This window comes from Callorhinchus milii, unplaced genomic scaffold, assembly GCF_018977255.1.
Source record: "Callorhinchus milii isolate IMCB2004 unplaced genomic scaffold, IMCB_Cmil_1.0 Scaffold2, whole genome shotgun sequence".
NCBI lineage: Eukaryota > Metazoa > Chordata > Chondrichthyes > Chimaeriformes > Callorhinchidae > Callorhinchus > Callorhinchus milii.
The window spans coordinates 67,122,797-67,131,805 of NW_024704743.1; positions in this window are offsets into that span (position 1 = coordinate 67,122,797).

Consider the following 9,009-nt stretch of genomic DNA (forward strand, 5'->3'; position numbering starts at 1 on the left):
CTTGAAAGTACGTAAATAGTTACCTTTAGCTTTGTGTCTAATTACAATTGGTGTGTGATCAGTTCACCTGGTTCTGGGATCTGTAAACTGGGGTAAAATGGCCTCTTACTGTGTTGTACATTTCTATGAAGTCCTTTCTCATTTTCATTAAGTTGTCAAAAGAAAAAACATGAATGCCACCATATATCTCTGTGAAACATAGAAATTTTCAGCAATTCATTTCTCGTGGAGTCCTGTGGCTCAGTGGTTAGAGCACTCTCTTTGCAAGCGAGAGACCGGAGTTCAATTCCAGGCAGAGGGCGAAACCTTGGGCAAGTTTCCTTACTCCACACAGAGCCTAATAATAATCCCTCCAAAATAAAAACAATAATAAATTGGTCATTTTCAATCTACGACTGTTTGTGGGACATTGCTGTGCGCAATTGGCTGCCGCGTTCGCCCACAAATATACAGTCAATTCACTTTCCAGTGTGTTCTGTGAAGCGCTTTGGGACATCCTCCTGACGTGAAAAGCGCTATATCAAATGCAAGGATTATTATGGTTGTAAGAGTTGGAAAATTGATTACTAATAAAGGGGATAATACAGGTAACAATAGTACAGATAGGATAGCCCAACTGGCATCCTTCTGTAAATTTCTGAATTGCTGAAAATTTCTATGTTTCACAGAGATATATGGTGGCATTCATGTTTTTTCTTTTGACAACCTAATGAATCAAACTGGCAATAGTAAACTAAATTCTTAATTCTGGAGGAGCAGCAAGATATATTTACATTTGCTGTAGTTGGCGGACTGACAGTTAGTAGAAGCAGAAACTGAAGTGCGTAAATAAGCTCCCTAAATGGCTCATCGAGTTTATTCATTGAATAGCTGAGCCACAGGGACAAGGGAGATGCCAGGTCCAATAAATAATGTGTGTTGTCTTGAAATGAAATGTAATGGGTAGAATATTGCAACACACTATTCTGGAAACAGCATGCCACAAAATGATAGCATACAGAAATTGTATACACAATGTGTAATGGTATAATTATGGGCCATCCTTTCTCCATTACTCAAGTCCATTTGCACCTCTTCGCACAGAACCTATCCAACCACCACAACCAATATTTTGTTTGAAAACATTATGTTTATTTGAATTTTGAAACTTGTTCATTTTATTTGAGTTTGGATTGTATGTACGAGATACCATTCAGATTTTGTTCCAAGTGAATGATTCAGTGAGATTGCAGTCCTGAAAATACCTGGTCAGTTTATGTTCATTGGAGACAATACTTAGTTCATACACATGCAGGTCTTAACTCAGTTTCAATATTTTAAAGTTATATTCTTACAAGTGCACTGTACAAATTCAAGTTGTTGTTCTGCAATAGCTAGAGTCATCAGTGCAGTCAGGACATTGCATACCATTACTTGGCTCTGATGATGTTTCACAAACATAATTATGTTCCATGAAACATTTGTTTATTCCAGCCTGAATCTATCCTTATTTTGTTCAATACCATTTCCAAGCTAAAAAATGTTTATTAAGAAAAAAAATTGACTCACATTGAACTGCCTTTCTGGGTGTAGAACAGGGAGCAAACAGGATGATAGGAGGTCGGAGAGGTGGGGGGGGGGAGCAAGACCATGGAGGGCTTTGAGGGCGAGGACCAGGATCTTGAACTATATCCTCTGTGTGATGGGAAGCCAGTGGAGTTTGTCAAGGATGGGGGGTGATGGAGTGTGTTGCAATATTCTGCCCATTGAGCTGCCTTTCTGGGTGTAGTATTTGATGGAACAGTTCCACTTGTAAACTAAGCATGCTGGTGTGTTGGGAGCAGGGAATTGTCTGCAACTTTTTGTTTGAACTTTCTTCCTTGAGTAGGAGAGTTTGAAAGGTGTACATGTGTTTGTGAAATTCCACCTCAATGATATCCTTCTGTAACTTAATTATAATAATCCTTGCATTTGATATAGCGCTTTTTCACATCTTCTCGATGTCTCAAAGTGCATCATAGAATATGCTATAAAGTAAATTGACCGTATATTTGTGGGCGAAATGCGACAGCCAATTGCGCACAGCAGTGTCCCACAAACAGTCGTGGATTGAAAATGACCAATTTTTTTTTGGAGGAATTCTTAGAGTAGTAGTGACAATTAAAGTGATAAATACAGTCTGCCTCAACCATGGAAAGGAAAGCATTGAACCAAATTATGCCAATTTACACCTCCAATAAATCTTTTCTATTCTGCCAGCAAGATCTTCTTTTCCACCCAAAAAGGCCTTTAATAATAAATTTAAAATTATAACAAAATAAACAGATCTGACGGCTAAAACGGAAGCTCTCATAATATCAACACAAGGCCAATCTGTGACAACCCAATATTATGAAAATAAGATCTTAGACAAAAATTGATCCTAGAATGCAAAATATGTCAAGCACCAGAAACAGTGGACATTTATTGTCATTGTGTCCTGCCCTAACACAATCGGAATATCTGATAACATAACATAATAATATAGCTAAATGTATTCAATCGACAATTTGTAAGCACTTTGTATACAACATTACATTTTTTCAAAGTGGGAGTGATGGTGGCAGTTTTTAGGGGAATGGGAACGGAGCCAGAGGAGAGGGACAAGTTGATGATGTCTGTGAGAAGTGGGGCAAGGAAGTGGAGTTGGGAGATGAGGAGTGGAGATGGGGTCCAGGGAGCAGCTGGTGGGTTTCAGGGATAGGATGAGGTTGGTCACAGAGGGTGGGGAAACGGGTTCAAAGTTGTGTAGGGGAGGATGGGTAGGAGTCGGAGTGTGGGAGGGAAGGGGGGGTGGGTGAAAGTTGGAGGAGCAGTGACCGCGGAGCAGATTCCCTTGATTTTGGATTCAAAGAAATCCAGCATCTCCTCGCAGTGAAGGTTGGAGATGACCTGTGCGGGGTGGCGGGGGGGACAGAGGAGTCGGGATGTGGTAAAGAACAGAAGCCTGGGGTTGTTCTTCACCTCCAGGATTATCCTGGAGTAGAAGGACGACTTGGCTGAAGCTAGAGTGGAGCGGTAGATTTTGAGGAGGTTCAGCCAGATTTGTCAGTGGACTGTTAAGCCAGATTTGAGGAAGGTGCGTTCAGCGGCCCGCACCTGGCATTTCAGTGAGCGGAGGTGGGTGGTGAACCAGGGGGAGGAGCGTGAATAAGAGATAGTACGGGAGGTGATGGGGGCAAGAGTGTCGAGTGTGGAGGAGAGGGTGTTGTGGAGGAGGGTGAGAGCAGAAGAGGGGTCAGTGAGGGTTGAAGGCCAGAGGGAGAGGAGTTCAGAGGACTCCAAGGCAGCGGTTAGGGATTGTGGGGGTAACTTCTTCCAGGGGCGGTAGAAGATGGTGGTGGGTCTGGTGGAGGTGGGGAGGGGGGTGGAGGTGGTGAAGGAGATGAAGTGGTGATCGGAGACGGCCTTGTCGGTAATGGTGACATCCGAGACACTGAGGCCCCGGGTGATCACCAAGTCGAGTGGGTGGCCGTGACTGTGAGTGGGGAGTTGATGTGGAGGGAGAGGTTGAGTGAGGAGAGCAGGGAGGAGAAGTCTGAGGAGATGGAGCAGGAGGGGGTGAAGTGGAGTTTGAAGTCGCCCAGGATGATGAGGTGATCAGAGTAGAGGCAGAGAAATGTTAGTAGGGTAGAAATATCAGAGATGAAGGTGGGAGAGGTTTTGGGGGGCCGGTAGAGGAGGAGAATTTTGAGTGAGAGAGGTGGGAGAGGATGAGGTGCTCAAAAGAGGGGAAAGAGCCAGAGGAGTAGGGGGATAGGGCAAGTGGTGTCCTTGAGATAAGGGCTAAACCACGGCGGTTGGGGAGAAGGATGTGGTGAAAGGTGTAGCCGGGTGGTGTGGCCTCCGTGAGAGGGAAGGTGTCGCTTGGGGTGATCCAAGTTTCCGTTAAGGCCATGATGTCAACGCTCTCATCAAGGATGAGATCGTTGATGACCAGGGCCTTGTTACAGAGGGAGCGGACGTTTTGTAGTCCGATGTGGAGGGAGCGGTTGACAGAAGGGTGTGTGGGAGGGGAGGGGGTCCAGGTTGTGAGGCAGGGGGGGGGGAATGGGGATGAGGGAGGAGAGGTTGGCTCCCCGGGTCTGTGTCCGGGGTGGCTGGCGAGTGTGGTGGGGAATGGGGCAGTCGGTGTGGCTGCTGCTGGACAGTCAACTCCGAGTGCTACGGTGAGCTCGGCGGAGGATTCCCAGGCTGGAACAGAGGGAGGTTGTGGGAGGGTCAAATGGGGATAGAAGGCGAGGGGGAGGGAGAGAGAGGACGGAGCAGGAGAGATCCAGAAGGGGGAGGGTTTGGGGGGAGGGAGGGGGTGAGGGGGCTCTGGTCAGAGCGGTAGCCATAATGCGCACGCGGGGACCGGGAGCGAGCGATCAGGTGGATGGCATTAGCCCATAGGCTGGGGCAGCCAACCCAACAGGACCATGGTGGTCCCTGATGCGAGCCCTGGGGGGTTGTTTTTTTTTTGTTGCGCGCGCACACTCCTGAAACTAAACTATGACGTCAGCGGTTCCCCCGCTCCGTCACCCCCTCTCCCCACCACCATCACCCTAGTTGAACTCCCTGCCACCTCGAGCTTTATATTACCTGAAAAGGTAGGCCCAGGCTCCTCTTGGGAAGCCAGTGGAGTTGGGCGAGGATGGGGGTGATAGGGACACAGAGCCTGGTGCGGGAGAGGACACGGGCTGCAGAGTTCTGGATGATCTGCAGTCTGTGGAGGGAGGAGTTGGGAGGCCAACAAGCAGTGAGTTTGTGTAGTTGAGCCTCAAAGTAATGAAGGCGTGTGTGAGGATTTTGGGGGCCTGCGGTGTGAGACAATGTCGGAGCCGGGCGATGTTATGGAGGTGGGGGAAGGCAAAGTGGGTCATGGCGCTAAATGGGGTAGAAAGGATAGTTGAGGGTCGAACAAGACCCTAAGGTTCCGGACTGGCTTAGTGAGGTGGAGTGTGCAACCGTGGATGGTGATATTGTCAGTGCCTGAGGTGAGGAGGCACTGACGGGAGCCAATCAGGAGAGCCTCGGTCTTGTTGACGTTCAACTGAAGAAAGTTCGCTCTCATCCAGGACTTGATGTCTGACAGACATTCTGTCAGTACAGCAGTGGTCCTGGAGTCGAGGGTGGAGGCAGAAAGATAGAGTTGGGTGTCATCCGCATACAAGGGGGAGCATGTAGATGTTGAAGAGGAGGGGACCAAGGACAGACCCCTGAGGAATGCCGCACGAGACGGTTTGGGGGCTAGAGGAGAAGCCATTTGAGGAGATGAAGTGCAGGCGGTGTGAGAGGTACGATCTAAACCAATCAAGGACAGCGCCGTTGAGGTGAGAGGAGAGGTGGTGGATGAGGATAGAGTGGTCGACAGTGTCGAATTTAGGTAGGTCAAGGAGGACGAGGAGGCACAGGGAGCCCTGGTCACAGATAGACAGAATGTCATTTGTCACTTTGACCGGGGCGGTTTCTGTGCTGTGGGCAACACGGAAGCCCGATTGGAGGGGTGGTTTTGAGAAGGGAGTAGTGGGAGAGGAAGGAGCAAAGCTGAGAAGCAACAACTTGTTCCAGGACCTTGGAGAGGAAGGGGAGATTGGATTTGGGACGGTAGCTAGAGAGTAGAGAAGGGTCCGGGAGAGTTTTTTTGTTTAAGGATAGGAATGATGACAGCAGCTTTTGTAGGGGTGGGAACAGTACAAGAGGACAGTGAAAGCAGATCGGGTCGGTGGCAGCAGACATGATGCGCACATCGAGACTAAAAGCAAACTGCGAGGGTGGGGGGAGTTGCGAGGCATGGTTAGCCACCAGTGAGAGTCATCATGGGGAGGGGGGGGCAATGTTGTAGACCCAGTCAGTCCAGGCCGAGAGATTCAGAGTTGGCGGGCAGATGAGACGTCACATGGCAGCTGGTCTCTGGTTGGCTGGTAAACGGGAGAGTCAGTGATGGCCGCGGCGGCGAATCCCACGATGGCCCTGCAGATCGGGTAGGTGGGCCTCGGTCCCCGGGGTACTGGCGTAAAGAACAACTGGCATGAACATCAACCAGCAAACATAACATGTAGGAGCAGGACATTCGGTCTTTCAAGCCTGCCCCGCCATTCAATCATGGCTGATCTTCTAATCCAACTCCAGCTAATAACCTGACTCTGCCTTATCCCCATATCCCTTAATCCCTTTTGCAATAAGAAATCTATCTATTTCAGTCTTGAATATGTTCAAGGACTGAGCGTCAACAGCTCTTTGTGGTAGTGAGTTCCATACATTCACCACCCTTTGAGTGAAAAGTTCTTCAACTCAGCGCGAAAGGGCTGCCTCTGATTTTAAGGTTGTGACCCCTGGTTTTAGTTTCTCCAACCAGGGGAAACAATCTCCCACTATCTACTCTATCATGCCCTTTGATAATCTTTAGGTTTCTATAAGATCCCCTCTAATTCTTCTATACTCTAGAGAATATAGGCCCAAATTGGTCAGCCTATCCTCATAACTCATCCCCTTCATCCCTGGCATTAACCTAGTAAATCTACGCTGCACCCCTCCAAGGCAAGTACATCCTTCCTTAAATGAGGAGACCAAAACTATTCCAGGTGTGGTCTCACCAGAGCCCTATACAGTTGCAGCAAGACTTCCCTACTCTTATACTCTAATCCTTTTATAATGAATGCTAACATACCGTTCGCCTTCCTAATTGCTGCTGCACCTGCAGACTAACTTTCCGTGATTGGTGTACAAAGACACCCAAGTCCCTCTGGACGCTAACACATTCCGATCTCTCCCCTTCTAAAAAATAACCAAAAGTGACATCGTGAAACATCACAATAATCATGGATTCTCAAGTACATACAAACAGGACAATCAGCTGTGACAGACCAGATATTATCATAAAGAATCAACTAGATTGTATGTAGTATTATTAATAATAGTCCTTGCATTTGATATAGTGCTTTCCATGTCTTCTAGACGTCTCAAAGCACTTCACAGAATATACTGTAAAGTGAATTGACTGTATTTGTGGGCAAAACGCAGGAGCAAATTGTGCACAGCAGTGTCCCACAAACAATCATGGATTGAAGTGACCAATTCTATTATTGTTTTTTTTCTTGAGGGATTATTATTAGGCATGTGGAGTAAGGAACCTTGCCAAAGGTTTCGCCCTGCCGGGAATTGCACCCAGGTCTCTCGCTTGCAAGGTGAGTGCTCTAACCACTGAGCTATAGGACTCCTTATTCATGTCCCTATTCTAAGAGCTTTCAATGCGAAAAATAAGGGACTGGAGGAAATCAAGAAATATCTGCAAATTGAATACAGACATATATTGGCAATGTTAAACATAGTTCCTTTAATCATCTGGGCCTAACAATAACTGGGACTATTAATAAGGCTATTCAAAAATGGCTCAACAAAATACTTGATAAAAATCAACCTCCTGCAATAAGTAGTTATTTTAGGAAGCTCAAATATATTAAGAAAAGCAACATCCATTCATATGTAAAGTGGCAGTGTTATTGGTCTGGCTGTCCCATCACTGAAAGCTATTATGAAATTACCTCTAAAGAGTTGAGGAACATATTACATTGCATAATCAGATTCATTTTGTTAAAGGCATACGACACTGAAAATGCTGTGCGATTCAATTGTGTGCCTGCACACCAGCTATTTTTTTCCCTTCATATTACTGTCCCATTATCAAAGCATTGACTGCTGCAGTGATTTGTATCCAAATTGTGGTCTTTTGGGTTTGAGGAAACATTTCTCTCAATCCTTGACCAATTTTGTCATTTACTTACAAAAACCCTGGAAAACAATGTTCTGGGTGGTTGCTGCATTGTCAGAAATCAAATAACTGTTGAGATCTGCTCTTGGTGATATATGTGAAGTACAATCCAAGGTTACTGAATAGTAAGTTGCTTTCTCGATCCAAAGAAAATCTCACTAGTATTTGTAATCAGTTGAATGATTTTGTTCTGTATTTTTGCCCCCCCCAAAGAGGGGTTAAATATTTGATTTGTTTTGTACATAATTAAGGTGCTCAGTCATGACTGGGTCTACAATCTATTCAAATAACACCAAAAATAACATTACCTTGGGATGTGGAGTGACTCACTTTTACCATAGAAAACTATCTTTCTCTCATCAGAAACTCAATGTTGGCATTGTGTTTTCTATGACTCAGCATAAGTCTGGGCTAGTGATGTTTTTCTTCCTGTATTTTGTGGTATTTTATCCTTTAAAGCCTGCCCACGTTTAAATCTTGTTTCAAGGTCTTTTTTAGTTCACCACACGCTCACGTGGGGGCTCAAATGTTTTGACATCTCAAACCAGACCAAACACACTCCAATGCAAACTAGGGTGGGTCCCTTTTGAGTAATTCAAAATAGCACATCTCTGAAAACAGAACAAGTCAACAGTTCTCTGCTGACTCTCGTTTCATTGCACGTGGAAATGCAAAAGAGTAACTTATATCACCCAAAGTTGCACTGCAGCCACTTGAACATAATTGGTGAAAACATCCCCAAAATGATCCAGATCCTCGAAAGCATTTTTGGAATTTAAGTCCTCTGAAGCTAAGGCTGTTCATTTTCACATAAGTGTATTTTGTCAACAGCAATAGATGTATCAGAAATCCAATGGCAACATTTTCAAACATCTACTGGATTCCCTACGCTGTTATTCAGTGATGATGTTGGAGAGGATCCAAAAAAAAGGATCCCTTGATCTCTTCATATCATCATCTTGCTAAACTGACAAATAATCCACTTCAACAACAACTTGCATTTATATAGCACCCTTCACACAGGGTAGCATCCCAGAGCGCTTGACAGTTGCGAAGTTTGACCTCGAGACAGGGTAAGATGGAGGTGACCGTAAGCACGATCAAAAAAGAAGGTCTTTAGGCGAGATTTGAAAGCGGGGATGGAGAGAGTTCCAGAGTTTGGGGGTGTAGTGGCTGAAGGCACGGCCACCGATGTAGAGCGGAGGGGTCAAGGGTCAAACAGGAAGCTGGAGCCAGTC